The 17,689-nt window shown below is 41.2% G+C and overlaps 1 long non-coding RNA gene across 1 annotated transcript in view; it reads left to right on the top strand.

Annotated features, from left to right (window-relative positions):
• Positions 1-17,350, top strand: part of LOC129701650 (uncharacterized) — a 25,040-nt gene extending 7,690 nt beyond the window's left edge. The window contains exons 2-3 of the long non-coding RNA XR_008724236.1: positions 9,200-9,328; positions 16,119-17,350. This is a non-coding gene — a long non-coding RNA (uncharacterized LOC129701650). The remainder of the gene's footprint in view (positions 1-9,199; positions 9,329-16,118) is intronic.
• Positions 17,351-17,689: the final 339 nt, after the last annotated feature.

A 17,689-nucleotide genomic window follows, 5' to 3' on the forward strand; every position in this document is an offset into this window, starting at 1 on the left:
TATCCCAACATTTAAGAAGCTGTTGGACAGGTACATGGATAGGACAGGTTTGGAGGGATATTGGCCAAAAGCAAGCAGGAAGGATTAGTGTAGCTGAGACATGTTGGCCGGTGTGGTCAATTTGAGCTGAAGTGCTCAGTGTTTCCACACTGCATCACTCTATGACTCCAGATTCTTCCTGACCTGCTGAGTTCCTTCAGCACTTTGTTATTTTGCTTGAAGAGTTTGAACCATGTTACAGATTGGATCTAATCTGAACACCATAATAAATTAATCTGAACACCACAATAGGCTACTAATGTTGAATGAGCAGTTTACTGCAACTGTGTAGAAATATAGAACTACTGAAGAACAGGAGCCTGCAGTATGATTCAATATGCTCATGAATAATACTCTATATTAATACCATTTTCCTACTTTCTCTCTTGATACTTTTCATGCCTAGAAATCTCTCTCTCTCTCACCTCTATTCAACTGATTGGTCACCATAACCTTCAATGCCAGACAATTCCACATGTTTACCACTCGGAGTAAAGAAATTTCCTTCCACATCAATTCAAAATACCATATATTTGAGTGTGGCCCTGGTCCAGACCTCCTAGCTAGGAAAATATACTCAGTGCAACCATTCTTTCCAGCTCTGGGGACATTTTAAAAGTCTTTCTTCTAACTCTAGTGAATACAAATTAACCTATTTGTAGTATAGATTCACGAACATGAAACAGAGGTAGGGATAATGATCTTGCTGGTATATTACACCAAGCCTGTGCACCTTAATTTTGCACTCCAATCTCTTACCTAAGGCTTTCTGATGCACTTCATCTGCTAATCCTCCCTTATCTACTCTGCCAGCTACATCTTCAACAAAAAAGTTTGTCAAACATAATTTCCCTTTCACAAATCCATGTTGACTTTGTCCGAAAGTGTTGATATTTTCAGTGTTCTGATATCACATCATGTATATACGGAGTCAATTTATTAATTGACTCCAGCAGTTTCTTTACCACTGATGTCAGGCTACAATGGTCTACAGTTTTCTCTTTCGCTCTTTAAAATAATGTGGTTACATTTGCTACCCTCCAATCTGCAGGACATTTTCCGTAATCCATAGAATTTTGCCAGAGAGCTATCAATGCTGCATTTTTAATGTCTCTCCCATTACTTGCTCTGCGATGAAGATTACTAGGTCCTGCAGACTCATTTGTCCAGCACTACCTTTTGCACATAACGCTTCCATCTGAACATGGGAAGGTGGGAAGTTGCTTGTTTCTTGCAATGAGACAGCCAGATGGGTGCATTTGTTGAGTTTTAGTCAAGAGGGGCCACAGCATTTCTGCTTGTCCTGAATGTAGAAATAAATCACCTCACTAAACTCTGGGCTTTGAGCAATCATTGTGTTGATGAATGGAGGCTACAAATTGGTGTAAAATATGGATTTGTGTTGTAAAGTACTCTACTGCCTGAAGCAGATTTGAGAATGAAGTCTGTTCAATTAAAGCCCCAGTTGAAAACTGCAGTACTAGCATGATTCTCACATGCTTCCACCAGGAAGTCAGAAATACTTTCCCTTGGAGGTACCATGGCACTGCTCCATCATTGCAAGCACTCTTCAACCACACCTGCGCTAGAAGCTGGGGGGAAATGCCTGTTTCTTCATATGTAGTTGGACAGGCCAGTAGCAACATGAATTTTAAATGCATAGTGGGAGGATTATTTTTTGTGCCAGTCCTATTTATTATTTTTAGCACCAAAATGCAGCTCAAAGTCTCACCTTGACAACACAGCTCTAACCTCTGCTTTCCTCTCGAGGTTTATCTCTCTGAATTCTTGCATCCTCTCTCTCCCAGAGGTCTTTTGCCTGCTTCACATCTCTTAGTTCATTAATCTCAGGAGTACTTCCTTCCATACAATCCTAACCAGTAGGTGTGATGCATCATATTACATGAATTATTTTAAGGCAACCAACTACATATTAAGCAGTTGTAATAAGAAGATTCAAATTATTTGTGCAGAGCTGTATCTGTTAATTGGTTGCAATTCATCAATTTTCTCCACATTTATCATTGGGAGATTGAAATTTGGTTTTACAGCTAGATACTTGGTCATGTCAAAAAAAAGATTGGTCAGCTAACCACGACAAACCTATGTGTACTTAGTTCTAGCTACGTACTAATTAAACCCAGATGCTTGTGATGAACCTAATTTTTTCCCTCTCTGTGCTATCTTTAAAGACCTGTTTCTTGGCAAAGGTGCTTTCTATTTTCACAGAGTTTGGCAGGATCATTGAGAGTAACATTTTTAGAATAGATCTAGACATTTGGGTCAACCAAATTCAGGTTGTTAACCCTACATTGTCCAAAATCCTTTGTCTTTGAGGCTATGTTTCAGTTCATTGAAACTGTTTGCTTGTGGGATTTCCACCAACATTCAAAATTGGACGGTGGCGTAGCGGTAAAGCTACTACCTTACAGTGCAAGAGACCCGGGTTCGATCCTGACCATGGGTGCTGTCTGTACAGAGATTGGACGTTCTCCCCTGACCTGCGTGGGTTTTCTCCGAGATCTTCGGTTTCCACTAACACTCTAAAGACATACAGGTTTGTAGGTTAATTGGTGTAAATGTAAAAAATGTCCTGAGTGTGTGTAGGGTACCATTAATATGAGAGGATCACTGGTAGGTGCGGACTCGGTAGGCCGCAGAGCCTGTTTCAGCTCTGTATCTCTAAACCAAATTATGGTGTTTAATGTTTTCCTTAAATACAGTGGTTTACTGCGGAGATCCTTTCCTTGTAAACCTTTTTAATAAATAAACGATAGTTCAGAAGGAAAATGTATTCACTTTTACTTAAAAAAAACAAGTCTACATCACAGATCAATTATATAATAATATATTCTTCCTGCTGGGATGTTTGAATAATTACTCTCACTGCCGGGTAAAATTGATTTTATGTTTATACTCAAAACACAGACTGCTGGAGGAATTTTGCGGCTCAGGCAGCGCCTCTGTTGGGAATGGACAGGTGATGTTTTGGGTCGGGACCCTGCTCATGATTCCAGCATCTGTGGTTCTTTGTGCCTCTAGTTAATGGTGCTATTTTGTTCTATATCAAAGTAATATACATCCAAGTATCTGAATTGCGCACAACCCTTAATCCTACGTCTGAATCAGATATAGCAAGGAACCCGAAGGGAAATGAAAGAGATGGTTATTTAAGCATTGGGTGCTTCAATGAAGATGTCAGTCTATAGTATGCACCATTGACCAGTAAAAGCTAAAGAGTACAAGATCAAGTATTTGTGGATGAAGGAGACAAGTCACAAATGCTCAAGCTTTTATCTGCTTCCTTAAGTTTTCAGTTATGCTAAATTTAATTCCAATTTCAATATTTTTTCCAGTCTATTTTGGTGTTTAGGGCACATTTCCATGGCTACTTTTCCAAAGGACTCGGGGAGTCATCGAATCAAACAGCACAAAAACAGGCCCATCACCAACCATGTTCATGTGACTGTCAAGCACCAATCTATAATAATTCAATTTCCCAGTACTTGATCCATAGCTATGTTGACCCTGGTGAATTAATTGCTTTTGTGTGTGTGTTGTGCTGTGTGTGCGCTGTGTGTGCTGTGTGTGCATTTGCATTGTGACAATGTCCTCTCTCTTGGATGTCACTCTGATCCTTTTAACTATATGACAGTCCAGGAGAGGCCAATCCCCAGCATTATTCGTAACAGCTGGGTCCAATTAGCTATTATTGGTTGGCCATTTGAAACTTCTCAGCCTATTCCCTATAAAACACAGGCACGCTAGCAGGAGGAAGGGAAGAAAAGATGGCAAAAGCAATGGGAGGAAGAGTCCAAAGGACAGTGGTTCTACAGAGTCCAGAGGAAAGTGGGAGAAATGAGATGTGCAGGAAAAAACAGAAAAGAGGAGACAGTAATTTCAAGAATTAGATTTGGACACACTGGTCTGAACAGTACACTTTTTATAATAGGCAAGCATAACACAGGCAGATGTGAATACTGTGGGCAAGAAGAGACAATAGAGCATGTCATTATACATTGTGAGAGGTATGAGGAAGAAAAGACAAATGAGTGAATGATTCAGAAAAGAAAAAGTACAATTTGATTTAATAGATATTTTACAAAAGAATTCATATAAGTGCTATCAAATCCTATTGCTTTTTCTCAGGGTAACCAATTTGTTCCGAAAGATATAGGTTATTAGTATATAAGTTATAATGTTATTTGATCCACACTCCATACCAGTTGGTGGCGGTAATGCACTAAAAAGTTGTTTGCCAACTGCCAAAAAAAACTACATAGAAGAAGAAGAAGTAGAAGGAGGAAGGGAGTGAGAAAAGGGTGACAAAGTGTAGTGTCTTCCTGTGCTCCCCTGTTGCAAGTTTGAGGAAGACTGAGCCACTGGGACAAATCTGAGACCACCGGTGCCACTGTATGGTCAAAGGCTGGACTGCCAGTACCTCTACCTGAGGCTAAGACTGAGTGGCTGGGATAAGCCTGAGATGCCAGAACCTCTTCCTGCCCGCTGACAGCCTCTACCGTCTGCACCTCCTCTCCTGCATGAGTTGCAGGAAGAAGCCAGAGTTGGTCACACCTCCTTCAAAGACCAGGACTAAGCTGCTGGGACAAGCCTGAGATTGCCAGTGCCATAACTCATGTGCTCTGATGGCGAGGGACAGTGCTCCCATGCAATGCTGGACTGGCTTACCACTGTAAATACAATAAATCATGTGAGTTCACCCTACTGCAAGTGTCAGTGTGGACACTGCTGAATCTGGCATTATCCCCTGAAACCCAACATATCTATATTACTAAAAGTCTGATCTTGACCGTTTTGTCTCGCTGTGCTGTGATTTCCAAGAGAACGCCGGCACCTACGGCTGTGACTTTTGGCCACCTCACTCAGAGCCCCTCTCCACCTTCCTGGACCAGAGGATTTTTCCCATCGATGAAAAATCAGAGTGATATGAATGTTTTTTTTTTTAATTGCCATTCTCTCTGCTGTCTCTGCTGGAGGGAGGGGGAGGGACTATAAACCCAGTGGAGTGCCTCACTCAGTCTCTGCAAGATGGAGGAAGCCAGTGGGTCGCATCTCTCTGAGCTCTGAATAACACTGAACACACATCTACTCAACTGTGAGTGCCCTTATTGTGGTTTGAAAATGAAAATATGGTTGGTTTGAAGTAAAAAGGCACTGCCTGCAAATGGTTGTTTGGGGGATTTGGGTTGAAGTGAAAAAGCACTGCTTGCAAATGTTTGTTTGCGGGGTTTGGGTTGAAGTGAAAAGGCATTGCCTGCAAATGGTTGTTTGGGGGGTTTGGGGTTGAAGTGAAAAGGCACTGCCTGCAAATGGTTGTTTGGGGGGTTGGGTTGAAGTGAAATGGCACTGCCTGCAAATGGTTACATAGAAACATAGAAAATAGGTGCAGGAGGAGGCCATTCAGCCCTTCGAGCCAGCACCACCATTCATTGTGATAATGGCTGATCGTCCCCTATCAATAACCCATGCCTGCCTTCTCCCCATATCCCTCGACTCCACTAGTCCCTAGAGCTCTATCTAACTCTCTCTTAAATCCATCCAGTGACTTGTCCTCCACTGCCCTCTGTGGCAGGGAATTCCACAAATTCACAACTCTCTGGGAGAAAAAGTTTTTTCTCACCTCAGTCTTAAATGACATCCCCTTTATTCTAAGACTGTGGCCCCTGGTTCTGGACTCGCCCAACATAGGGAACATTTTTCCTGCATCTAGCTTGTCCAGTCCATTTATAATTTTATATGTTTCTATAAGACCCCCCCCTCATCCTTCTAAACTCCAGTGAATACAAGCCTAGTCTTTTCAATCTTTCCTCATATGACAGTCCCGCCATCCCAGAGATCAATCTCGTGAACCTACGCTGCACTGCCTCAATCACAAGGATGTCCTTCCTCAAATTAGGAGACCAAAACTGTACACAATACTCCAGATGTGGTCTCACCAGAGTGCTCTACAACTACAGAAGAACCTCTCTAGTCCTATTCTGAAATCCTCTTGTTATGAAGGCCAACATTCCATTAGTTTCTTCACAGCCTGCTGTACCTGTAAGCCAACTTTCAGTGACCGATGTACAAGGACACCCAGGTCTCGCTGTACCTCCCCCTTACCTAACCTAACCCCGTTGAGATAATAATCTGCCCCCTTGATTTTGCCGCCAAAGTGGATAACCTCACATTTATCTATATTGTACTGCATCTGCCAGGCATCTGCCCACTCACTCAACCTGTCCAGGTCACCCTGCAACCTCGTAACATCCTCTTCACAGTTCACACTGCCACCCAGCTTTGTGTCATCCGCAAACTTGCTAGTGTTGCTCCTAATTCCCTCTTCCAAATCATTAATATATATGGTAAACAGTTGTGGTAAGTTGCAACATCGTATAATGTCACTAGATAAATATTAGTCTTAATAAACCTTCCTTACAAGATCTGGCTTGCAAGTCTTGTGAGTGACTATCAGAATCAAAACTTGATATACCATGTAATTGAGAAATTTGTTTGGCTCCTTGGGAGGGTATCTGTGGCAGGGCATCGGAGGAAAGTACAGTGATGGTAGAAAAATACTTGACTAATGGCACAACGTGTAAGATGTAGCCACTGAATAGGAAATGTATCTAATGATGAGCATCAACTGAATTTATATCACTATACTTTGGTTGGGCAATTGTCATAACTGTGACAAATGTTGGCTGCATAAGATGGTGGATTTGTGCCCCTCCCAGCTGAAATTTCCAATATCATTCACTCCTTGGCACTTTCCATTTAGGTCTTCCTGTATGCAATTCTCTCCTCATTGTTATTTAAAGGTGTAGCAAAAAGAAAATGATCTGGCATTATATTAATGCAACTGCAAGAGCTAGTTTATATCTAAGTAATAGCTTAAACTAGTCGGGCAGCAAAATATCTTAATGCATTGAAAGTGTGATAGCTGTGCATTTAATGTGACTTCCACTGCATGTAATTGGGGGAGGAGAAAAGAACATGATTTCTATGACATTGTATCAATCTTAAAAAAACACAAATACTGTAAATATTCAGAAGTTCAGGCAGCATCTGCAGAACGGTAACTGAGCTGATGTTCCAGGTCAATCATTAGGTCATCAGAACTAATAAAAGTTAGAAATCAAGCAGGTTTTAATTGTAGATAAAGACTGGAGGTGGTCATAGGTAATGCAGCATGGAATATCCCTCTAAAGGGCCTGTCCCACTTGGGCATTATTTGCGAGTCACGCAGGTGGCGCACGAATATTATGTGAATCCCAAAATCCTGGGGCGCCGCACACGACCGCGCATCAATGCCTACGCCATCACGCCTCACCACTTGCCATGCGCGCGTAATGCATGCCATGCGCGCATCACCTGGGCGTCACGATGCGTGTGTCATGATGTGTATATGATGTCGTGTAAATGACGCTCAAATGACGCCTAAGTGGGACAGGCCATTAACTCACTAAGTTCATGCCAGGCATAAGGATGTTATTTATACTAAGCCCATTTTCCAGCAATTGATTGACTGGAAGCTGCAGCATTGAAACATGCCCTGCAGCCCACTGAGTCTACACCAACAATTAAAAATCTATTCACACTAGTTCAATGTTATTTCACTTCCTCATCCAAACCCTGCACACGGGGGACAATTTTACAGAGGTCAATTAACTTACAAACCTGCACATTTGGGATGTGGTAGGAAACCTATGTGGTCACAGGGAGGACATGCAAACTCCACATAGGCAGTACCTGAGGTTAGAATTAAACCTGGGTCTCTGGTGCCAGCAGCTCTACCAGGTGCACCTCCAGTCCGCCTACTGTTGTAGCCTTCTACTCCATGGACTGGCCTCCAAATGAATAGCCTTCGATAAAGTCGAGACCAAGATAATCTCAATAACAGAAGAAGGGAGGGTGCTGGTTGAGAGGGTGTGGCGAATGCTTGCTCCAGAGGAGATGTGAATAGGAGAAGAATGGGGACTGTGGAATGAGAAAGAAAATAAATGTTAGAACCGTGACATACAAAGCACACCATTTGCTAGAAATCTGAAATAAAAGAGGATGCTGGAAATACCCACTTGGTTAGCCAGCATCTGTGGAGAGAGAAACTTGAAGATAACATTCCAGGTTGATAATCTGGCCAATTCTTGAAACAAACTGGAAAGTTTGATTATCTGAAATGGTTGACTCCTGACATGACTGATAGAAAGATGTGATATTGTTCCTTGAGATGACCCAGCTTTAAGAATAGTTCAAAAAGCTATTCTTGGATCTAGTGATCGTCGTTTTTAGACTCTCATATCTTCTCAAGAACAAGGGGTCACAGTTTAAGGATAAGGGGGAAATATTTTAGGACCGAGATGAGGAAAACATTTTTCACACAGAGAGTGGTGAATCTGTGGAATTCTCTGCCACAGAAGGTAGTTGAGGCCAGTTCGTTGGCTATATTTAAGAGGGAGTTAGATGTGGCCCTTGTGGCTAAAGGGATCAGGGGGTATGGAGAAAAGGCAGGTATAATATACTGAGTTGGATAATCAGCCATGATCATATTGAATGACGGTGCAGGCTCGAAGGGCCGAATGGCCTACTCGTGCATCTATTTTCTATGTTTCTTCATGAGGGCGAGAGTTAAATGAGAGCATGGCCACTGTTGTTTGGTTTTTGATGATATTGGCTACTATTTAGAGGCAGCACCACCTGTAGATCCCTTTGACGATGTGGAGGTCTTCACCTGTGATAGACTGGACAATGTCTACCACTCTCTGTAATCTTCGATCTTGTGCTTGCGAGTTGCTGAACCAGGTCATTATGCAACCAGCCAATAGACTACCTACCTTACACCTGCCAAAGTTGAAGGTATCTCCTCAATATTCTAAGGAAGCAGAGGTGTTGTTGTGCATCAATATGCTGCGGCCAAGGCAGATCTTCAGAGATGTGAATCCCAGAAACTGTTGGACATTGCCAGAATTTTTGCTTTTATTTCACAATTCCAGTTTTTTACTTTCTGTATCTAGTTTTGGCTTTATTGTCAACTTCGTCCACTACCACATAAATATTTTGCCAGGGCAAAACACACCTGACGTGCTTAGCATTTATTGATCCTCAGTAGTGCTGCAGGAAGAAGACCGGTTGTAAACTTAATTATTTGTCTTTATTATAGGAGGAATTCAATATCAGACCTTGGTGAGACCAAACTTGGAGTATGGTGTGCAGCACTGGTCTCTTTGCCTGAGAAAGGATGCACCTGCCATAGAAGATCTATGGTGAAGATTCACTAAATTGGTACCAGGTATGATGGATTTGCCACGTGAGGGGAGAATGAATATATGGAGACTATATTCTCCAGAGTTTAGAAGAAACTCTTTAGAACAAACCAGGGTAGGAGTAACACAGTGAATGGCAGAGACCTGGAGAGTGTTGTAAAACAAAGGGACCTGGGATTACAAGTACATAATTCCCTGAAAGTTGGGTCATAGGTGGACAGGATGGTGAAGAAGGCTTTTGGGCTGCTGGCTTTTATTAGTGAGGGCATTGAATATAGAATTTGGGACAGTACAGTTGTACAAGTCAGTGATGCTGCACTTGTGGATTGTATATGACATTGGTCACCCTACTAAAGGAAAGTCCCTATCAAGCTGGAAAAAAGCATAGGAAAGATCTACAAGGATTTTGCTAGGATTTGAGATATTTAATTATAGGGACAAGTTGGGCAGGCTTGGAATTTATTTCTTGGAGTGTGGGAGACTGAGGGCTAAACTTATAGCATTGCATAAAATCATGAGGGGCATAAATAAAGTGAAAGCACACAGTCATTTACCTAAGGTCGCAGAATTAAGAACTGGAGCACATAGGTTTAATGTAAATGTTGAAAGATTTAATGACAACCAGAGTGGTAACTTTTTCACGCATTGGGTGGTACGCGCATGGAACGAGCTGCCAGAAGTGGTTGAGACGCTGCAATAATAAAATGTAAAAAAACATTTGGCTATGAAAGGATCAGAGGGACATGGGCCAATTGCTGGCAAATGGGACTAGCATAGTCGGCTGTCTTGGTCAGCAATGACAAGTTGGACCAAAGAGTCTGTTTTCATGGTGTATACCTCTTTCTCTAATAAGAGGTGAACATTGAAAATTTTAAACTACATTCAGATCTCAACAGGCCAGATATAGGAATGTTTCAACTGGATGAAGAGACTATGACCAGAGGGAGTGGTCACAGAAAAGTACTAGGCCATTTAGGATTGAGATAAAAAGACATTTCTTTGCCTAGTTGCCGGAATGAAGGTTCAGTAAAATAGCACTGAGATAGAAATTCAGCCATGAATGGCAGAGGAAGCTTAAAGTGCCAAGAAATTTCTCCTGAACCATACTTTTGACTATTGTTCAGTTTTCTATTCCCTCCACTAATTGGTCTTTTGCAGTGGTTGGACAAGTTAAATAATGTCCACAAGGATCTTCCAATGCCAATCTTAGCCAGGTGATAACATTTATAATTGTGTTTTGGACTATTGTGCAATAGTTTTCTTTTCCTGTAAAAAAAAACCTTTTCAATTCGATATTATATGTTTTACATATTCCATTTCACCTATTTGCATATTTTGCCCAATTAACCTTTTATAGAAAGATCAATTGCCTTCATAACATAAGGTCTCAAATTGTAACAAATTTGCATTTTATTACGGAATTCAAGGCTCCGTAGCGAAGAATGAATAATGCTCCAAAGATTTAACTCAACAGGTTTTTTTTTTTTAAACTATTACTCAGTGCTTTCTGCCCTGCATCTATTTTCCCATCCATTTCTGAATCTACACCACACTGTAGGCGTTTGCAACAATGTCTTAAATGGAAATGACAGCAGAAAACTAGAACATTTACTCTTATAAAACTGTTGAGGCAAGGTAACATAGAAAATTCAATGTGATAAATAGCTTTTTGTTAGTTAAGGTTATTAAGTGACAAAGACGATGGATTTTTTTCCAATATTTTAGCTGTACAGGCATTCTATTTACAAATCAATAAATAAATCTTTGCTGTAATACAATTGCTCCTCTGGGCATGTGGCTTTGATTTACAAAGTTATTTTTCGTTAGAACCAACAGCATGTCAACCTTTGTGCTAAGAAGGTAGAACAGTACATCACAAGGACAGGACCTTTGGCCCAAAAGTGTGTGCTGGACATGATGCTATGACCATCACATCTAAAGATAGATACAAAATGCTGGAGTAACTCAGCGGGTCAGGCACCATTTCTGGACTAAATGCATTGATGGTGTTTCAGGTCAAGAACTTATTCACTCGCGCATAACCCATATCCCTCCACTCCCTGCATATCCATGTGCCTATCCAAAGGTCTTTAAAATGCCACCACATATTTGCTTCAACCACCACCCTGTGCATTCTTTGCACACCACGCACAGTGTAAAAATATCTTGTCACTCTCACCTTAAAGCTATACCCTCCAGTATATGATTTTTCCAAATTGGGAGAAATAATCTGACTGTCTACTCTATCTATTCACCTAATAATTTTATATATTTTTCCTCCATTTGTTGGAACTGAGATTGGTCTTAGATGTTACAGTTTTTAAGAGTAAAGACCTATATCTGAAGACATTGGCCTGAAATGACTGCTCTGACAACAATATATTTTGCCAAATAAACTAATAAACATGATCGTTTTTATTAAATAGCACAGAGAACATTTGAGAAGTATAATACATTTGACATTTCTTATATTTGACCAATGGAGACAGAGGCAAAAAGTTTAAATAATAGATCATGTTTCAACTGTTCAGTTCATTTGATTGGACCCGGTTGACCTGCAATCAATGCTTTTTGTTTCTATTATGCAGCTACAGTCCCCACATAACTTGTTATGAGTAACCCATTGGATTCATTATGAAACTGTTTTCATATGATCATGGATACCAAATGGTTTAATATTCCACTAGACCAGGCTATGCCATTACTGCAGGTAGACACAAAATGCTGGAGTAACTCAACAGGACAGACAGCATCTCGAGAGTGAAGGAATGGGTAATGTTTCTCCCCTGATTGAGAGTCAGGGGAGATGACGTCTAGAGATATGGAAGGGTAAGGTGCGCTATTCTTCAGTTGAAACAAACACCCGTTGAGAAGATAGCATTGCCTTCTATGCCCTTAACCTACAAGCAGGATTAGATAAAATATTTATCTTGTGGAGCTTGCTCTGTAGTGCTTCCTCACACCTTGTAATTTATGAAGGTCTCACAAATTTATGGAACATTCTGATGACATGAGAACCTGCCACCACTGAAATGATAGTTATAAAGCCAGCAAATAACATTTGGCTGATGCTTCAATGTCATCAATAAAGTCACCGAATACGCTGCTGTTGTTGGTTGAATCACCAAAGGTGATGAGATAGAATAGAAAGATTAAACGAGAACTTACCGTTTGAAGTTTGATCTTTATTTTATGAGAAGTTGAAGTGAGGGAATACGTGAAGAGCCCACCAGTCCGCATGTGCGCCAATCTTCAGAACAGCTGTATGAAACCACAAACTAGTCGCTGAACTTAAACTATAGAAAGATTAACGACCTTAGAACTACCGAATGATCTTTATGAGAAGTAAGGTTGGGAGTGGAGGGCACATATTCCCTCACTTCAACTTCTCATAAAATAAGGATCAAACTTCAAACGGTAAGTTCTCGTTTAATCTTTCTATTTTATTTCAAAGTCACGTGAGTGACTACGTGAAGTCTTCAAAACTCTGTGGTTTCATGCAGTAACCGAATCTGTGTGCGAAACACTTAAACAGATAAACCATTAATGGTAGAAAAACATGGGTTATTAATACCATGATGCTAACTTGCATACATGGCTATTGTTCTTAACCAAACAATAGTCCCAATTGACTGAGTTGGACAATAACTCATGCAACACTGTGCAGAGTTCTATCTGCAAATATTCAGACATATTCAACCCAATTTTATAATGTATTAACATGCACTAGGTAAGCCTCTATGATGAAAGGGAACTATGCATTCTATTGGCTGCTAATGAGCCATCAGCAATATCTTGAGTATTGAATAACAATAAATAAACTATCTTTCATTTCATAGGTATTAGGCAGCTCTTCCTTATGCGACTCTCGTACATCATGCATTAAAGCATGGGATTCAGGCACATAGTCATGTTTGGAGTCATGTTTGGAGTCAGCTCCATACTGATCTCTGACACTCCCTTAGAGTGGGATAAATAGTGCAACCCCGAACCAGGCGTGGCCACATGCCTATGACTCGAACTGCCTGTGCATGCCTCCGTAAGATGGAGCATAATTTGTGACACCATCTCCAATAATCTTCCGAGTGGGAGGAATATTGCAACCTTGAACCAGGAGTTGCTACAAGCATACGACTTGAACTGCCTGTGCATGCCTCCGTAACACGGAGCATATTATTTGGCACCATCTCCAACACTCCTTTCATCTGAGTGGGAGGAATATTGCAACCCTGAACCAGGAGCTGCCTCAGGCATATCACTCAAACTGCCTGTATGTGCCTCTGTAACATGGAGCATTTTTTGTACCACCATCTGATTCATCAGATGTTCCAATTGAGACAAACGGCCAATCACATCTGGCATAGATGTGGGGACAGAATCCCCTTGATCCAAATCGTCCGACAGGACTTGTCCCACAGACTTGGCTTTGACTTTGCCCCAACTCGGGGTTGCCAAGCTGCTCCCTCTAGGAGCCGAATCGGGACTAGCTGTGCAGATCGGTGCTCTGTCGGTACAAATCATCATTATTTATTATACTTACCAGACAGGTTGTGCCTGCTAGTGACTCCGAGTCTTTGCTCCCTTCTGGAGCCTCTACGGAGTATTTCAGGGAGGAAATGTGGTGAGTCTCTGGAACTCTCTGCTGCAGAGGGTAGTTGAGGCCAGTTCATTGGCTATATTTAAGAGGGAGTTAGATGTGGCCCTTGTGGCTAAGGGGATCAGAGGGTATGGAGAGGAGGCAGGTACGGAATACTTAGTTGGATGATCAGCCATGATCATATTGAATGGCAGTGCAGGCTTGAAGGGCCGAATGGCCTACTCCTGCACCTAATTTCTATGTTTCTATGAAATAGCACCAGGTGTTGGTTCCTCAGGTCTCTGGCCCCCATATGACTTGGATGAGCTGGCATTATAATCGGAGTCACCTCTTCCCGATAGTCCTCTAGACAGAGTGGGAAAAATACTGCAACCCTGCCATTTGTCACAGGCAAATTACTGGAGCCATCTGTAATGCCTCTGGTAACAGAACATTGTTCATATGATTTAACAGAAGCATAGCCCCATTGGATCAAAGATTCTACTGCTTTGTCGATATTCACATGGTTGGGGACTCTTATGAAAGATCTCCAACAGTCCCCTCTACTGAGCGGAAATTATCATGATGCAACCCTGCACCAGGTATTGCTCCATAGGTGTCTAATAGACACAGCTGAAAAAAGCCTTCCCAAGCCAGGAGCGCCTTAATGGAGTTCCTCCGAACAGCCGCCCGTTCCAGTGGAGCCCCATTCTGTGCTGTAATGGCAAGTCAAGTTGTACTACACCATATGGAGTATGATAATAAATGTCCTATCTGCTGCGATAGTCACAAACGTGACCGAACAGCAAACGCTATTAAAAACTACCAGCTCTTAATAAACTGCCTTAATCAATTCTTCAGATTTTTGACTTCAATTAAAGAAATATCTGTAATATATCGAAATCCCCCTTTAAATAGAGCACACACTATATAGTCTACAGCATATGCTGCCTTAGCAGCACCTATGTTTAAACATTTTTAGGCGCTATGGCAGCTGAGCTTACCTAGCGTTCGCTGCCCTGGCCGCGGCTAATTTCAAAAGCACCGGCTGCTGTTATCTTTAGCAGTGATCTAGCCATGGCTATATTTAAACTACTGTCTGCGGCTAATCTTAGCAGCGAGCTCCCTAGCCGTGCTGGCAGCCCCAACTCCTAATGGAGCTTCCACGGTGGCCTTAAATCCAGCCGCCTGCTCCTGTTTGGAGCTCCAAAGCCAGCAGTCGCAATAACAAAACCGAGCTCCTATGGAGCTTCCACGGCGGCCTCCAAATTCATCCGCCTGCTCCCATTCGGAGCTCCAACGGCGGCAGTCACAATATTGAATCTAGCTCCTAATGGAGCCACCACGGTGGCCCAAGACCAGCCGCCTCCATTAGCTACTCCGGGCCAGCTGTCCGCCCCATGCGTTCGGCATATTGACGTGCATGCGGGCTGGCGAGCTCGTCCCATAGTCACTCACGTTACTTCGAAATAAAATAGCTAGTTCAGTGGTGCTGCACCAATAACTTCCTGCTCAACATCAATAAGACCTAGGAACTAATCATTGACTACATAAAACAGAAGTCGTGAGACTACATGCAATTTTTTGTGTAGTAGACCTACTATAATCAGTCTGAAGAAGGGTCTTGACCAGAACAGTTTCATTGGTGGGTTGATGGTGGAGCATCAAATTCCTTGGCATTTCGGATGACTTGTCCTGGGACCACAATATGGATGCAATCATGAAAATTCTCGCCAGTGCTCCCACTTTCTTAGAAGTGTAAAGACATTCCGTATACTACTGAATGCTCTTACAAATTGCTACAGAAGCATTGTAGAGATTATTCTGACTGTCTATATCATGGCCTGGTATGGCAATTCCAATGTCCAAGAACATAAGAGGCTGCAGAAGGTGGTGAACACAACCCAGTCCATCACAGACACAGTTGACCACTCTATCAAAAGCTTCCAGATGAGGTGCCATTCAAGAAAGCAACATCTAACATCAAGGATTACGCTCCCCTTCACTTTAGGCAATGCCCTCTTCTTGCTGCTAGAGTTGGACAGAAGGTATAGAAGCCTTAAGTTCCACACCATCGGGTTCTGGAACACCTATGTTCCTACAACTATCAAGTTTTTGAACTGACCAACACAATGCTAATTCGACCTTGGCAACTGAACACTATGGACCATCTCTTGCACTACCTTAGACTTTTAATCACCTTTTATATTTTTACACTAACATCTTGTTCTTTTGTGCAGTCCTTCTTTTCATTATCTTGTAGGGATGCAAGCAGAAGCCTCCACGTCCATGGGCAATGCTGACGACAGGAACTGTACCACAGTGACTGACTGAAGTCGCCAATTCTGCAACCACTGACCGTCAACTGTCACTGACCGACCGGAAAGACGTGATATAGAAGATGGCCGGACACGAGGAAGAATTATCTTGTAGAATTTTCTGTGCATTTATTTAAAAATGGATTAAAATAAATAAAATAAAAAAATGTCTGTGCATTTTATGTATAATTTATGTTTTTGTGTGATGTCTCAATGTATGTGTCTGTAATGCTGTAGAAACAGAGATAATAGCACAAGCTGGAGATATTTTAGAATTCTTACCTGAAGCAAGAACCCTACTTCTTCCACCACAGGTGCTGCCTGACTGCTGGATGTTTCTAACATTTTTTGGTTTTGTTTCAGATTTCCAACAACCAGTTTTTTTTTTTTGCTGAACATCAATTTATCTGTAGGTCCTATTAGAAGGTTGATTTCATGCTGTTGGCCTACTGCTTTCTGAGGGCTTTCTACTATAAACCCTTTTGCTGAAAAGCTTGTATTTGCCTCGAAAGGAAGATAATCATTTTCCCCAAAAAAACTATTCCATCATAACCATCTTGAGTCACAGGCCAAGAATGAAAGTATAATTTTATTCTCATATTTGAGAAGGAAATAATATAGTGGTATTTTTCAATACAAAAGATATATACTGATTTTCTTAAAAATATCTTTAGGAATTTTATATTTCTTCAATTCATATCTGGAAGGAATCCAAATAAATATCAGATAATACATTTACATGATTTAGGTTTTTAAGAAAATATTCTGTGTATTTTTCAATGTTAGTCCATTATTATGCATTTGCTTAGTCATGAGAAAGGAAAATATCAAAATAGACGTTAAAATCGACGGAATAAATATTTCCCTAGTAGAAATAATGTTAGTCTCATAATTTAAATATGTAATCACTGGGTTTTCAGCTTCACTGATGGGGATTGAGGCTGTTCTTATCTCTTCCAATCACTGTGGCTTGTCCTATGGTAGGCTGCAATACTGAATCCCCATGGTGTTAATTATAGTTATCAATCATTATGTCCCACATTTACTTCCTCAAATATGAAGGAACTCTTTGCAAAAGAGTATGCAAAGGGCTATATTAGGAAGAATCTTGGGATTTCTGTGAAGCAAATGCTAATATTAAGGACAATATAGTGAACAATTGTTGTACAGGGTGCTGGTAACTGACGGAAGGCAATTAAATTGGCTCATCATAATAGCCACAGGGATGGATGCATTAGCCTTTTAATTTAGTGTGAAGATTATGTAGTGGAATATTTTGCTGATTAGGCAAACTTGTTACTCAGAAGATGTACAAGGATGTGTAATATCCTAAAAAAAAAAACCAAAATACAATAATGGAAATACAGGTCTGTAATATATGCTATTAATTAAATTCTGCAGCTTCCATGTAATAAATTATGGTCACTAACCTTTACAGGTTCAGATACAAGGTTCATTTCCCAATCTTCAGAATTATGTTACAAGATCTCTGA

The sequence above is a fragment of the Leucoraja erinacea genome, chromosome 11 (genome assembly GCF_028641065.1).
Source record: "Leucoraja erinacea ecotype New England chromosome 11, Leri_hhj_1, whole genome shotgun sequence".
Taxonomy (NCBI): domain Eukaryota; kingdom Metazoa; phylum Chordata; class Chondrichthyes; order Rajiformes; family Rajidae; genus Leucoraja; species Leucoraja erinaceus.